We start from the raw sequence: 2,568 nt of genomic DNA, 5'->3' as shown, positions 1-2,568 counted from the left end.
GTGCTCCGGTTTCCTCCCACAATCCAAAAAATGTGTAGGTTAGGTGAATTGGCCATGCTAAATTGCCCGGAGTGTTAGGTGAAGGGGTCAATGTAGGGGAATGGGTCTGGGTGGGTTATGCTTCGGCGGGGCGGTGTGGACTTGTTGGGCCAAAGGGCCTATTTCCACACTGTAAGTAATCTAGTCCAGATAGATAACATGCATCGACGCTCCTTGGTCTGACATGCTCATTACTTCCTCAAGTTATGGTCCTGTTACGCAACCACCTGATGAAGAGACAGCACCTCAAAAGCTAGTGCTTCCAACTAAACCTGTTGGAATATAACCTAGTGTTGTGTGAATTTTATCTTTGTCCACCCTTGTCCACCACCGGCATCTCCAAATCAAAGAATTCTATCAGATTTGTCAGGCATGATCTCCCCTTGATGAAACCATGCAGAATTTGCCCAATTTTACCATATACTTCCAAGTATTCAGAAATCTCATCTTTCACAATGAATTCCAGTATCTTACCTACAACCGAATTTAGGCTGATCGGTCTGTAATTTTCCACCTTTTGCCTTACCCCCTTTTTAAACAGGGTTGTAACGTTTACAATTTTCCAGTCCTCTGGGACCCTCTCTGATTCTAGCAATTTCTGAAAGATCACCACTAATACTTCCAGTATCTCTTCAGCTATCTCCCTTAGAACTCTGAGGTGTAGTCCATTTGGTCCAGGTGATTTATCCACCTTCATGTCATTCAGTTTTTCTAGCACCTTCTCCTTGGTGATGGGCACCATACTCAGCTCTGTCTCCTCACTCTCTTGAATGCTTAGGATATTACTCATGTCTTCCACTGTGAAGACTGATGCAAAGTCTTTGGTACCTCAGCCATTTCCTTGTTTCCCACTAATATGTCTCCAGCATCATATCCAGCGATCCAATGTCCATTTTTGCCTCTCTTTTGGCATTTATATATCTAAAGAAACTCTTACAATCTTCCTTTATATTACTGGCTAGCTTACCCTCATATTTAATCGTCTCCCTCTTTTTTTTGTTGCTGTGTTGGTCTTTGTAAGCTTCCCAATCTTCTGGTTTCCTGTTGCCCTTTGCAATAATGTATGCTTTCTCGTTTGGTTTCACGCTCTCCCTGACGTCCCATGTCAGCCATGGTTGCTTCATCCTCCCTGTACCATGCTTCTTTTTCATGGGGATGAATTTCTGCTGTGTCTCCTGAATTACTCCCAGAAACACCTCTCATTGCTATTCCACTGTCTTTCCTGCTTGGCTCCTCTCCCAGTCAATTTTACCCAGCTCCTCCCTCATACCTCTATAACTGCCCTTATTCAGCTTTAATATCGTTATCTCTGATTCTATCTTCTCCCTCTCAAATTGCATCGTAAATTCAATTATTATCACTGCCTCCTAAGGGTTCCTTCAACTTCCACTCCCTTATCAGGTCTGCCTCATTGCACAACACTAAATCTAGTATTGCCTGTGTCCTGTATGGCCCCACCAAAAATTGCTCAAAACCAATCTCATAGATATTCCCCAAATTCCTTTTCTTGCAATCCACTACCAACCTGATTTTCCCAGTCCACCTGCATATTGAAATCCCCTAAGATTACTGTAACTTTGTCTTTCCTACACATCTTTTCTATCTCTTGGTGTGTCTTGCGCCCCAGCTCCTGACTACTGTTTGGAGGCCTGCACATGACTCCAACTATGTTTTTTTTTAACCTTTGCAGTTCCTCAATTCGACCCACACAGATTCTACACCATCTGACCCTACTTCATTTCTTACGATTGATTTAATTTCATTTCTTACTAATAAGGCAACCCCACCCGGCTGTCCACCAGCCTATCTTTCTGATAGGATGTATATCCTTGAATATTCCGCTCCCAATCCTGATCTCTTGCAGCCACATCATACTTGCCAATTTCGAACCATGCCACAAGCTCATTTAGCTTAATCCTTATACTGCGTTCACTCAGAGAAAACACATAGAACATAGAACAGTACAGCCCTTCAGCCCTTGATGTTGCGCCTGCCTTTTATCCTACTCTAAGGATACCTACATACCCTTCATTGTACAATCTTCCATATGCCTATCCAAGAGTTGCATAAATGTCCTTAATGCATCTGACTTGACTACCACTGCTGGCAGTGCATTCCACACACTCACCACACTCTGTGTAAAGAACCTACCTCTGACATCTCCCCTAAACCTTCCTCCAATTACCTTTAAGTTATGACAGACACTTCCTTCATGGGAAAAAAGCCTTTGGCTATCCACTCTATCTCTGCCTCTCAACATCTTGTACACCTCTCATCTTTCTTTTCTCCAATGAGAGCAGCCCTAGCTCCTCAACCTTTCTTCATGAGACATGCCCTCCAGTCCAGTCAGCATCCTGGTAAATCTCCTCTGCACCCTCTCTAATAGGTCCACATCTTGCCTATGATGAGGTGATCAGATCTGAACACAATATTCCACGTGTGGTCTAACCAGGGCTCAAAAGAGCTGTAGCATAACCTCACAGCTTATAAACTCAATCCCCCTCTAATGAAAGCCAACACACCATACAC

The sequence above is a fragment of the Chiloscyllium plagiosum genome, unplaced genomic scaffold (assembly GCF_004010195.1).
Source record: "Chiloscyllium plagiosum isolate BGI_BamShark_2017 unplaced genomic scaffold, ASM401019v2 scaf_2064, whole genome shotgun sequence".
Classification (NCBI taxonomy): Eukaryota; Metazoa; Chordata; class Chondrichthyes; order Orectolobiformes; family Hemiscylliidae; genus Chiloscyllium; species Chiloscyllium plagiosum.
The sequence above is the reverse complement of the archived record's forward strand: the minus strand, read 5'-3'. Positions refer to the sequence as shown.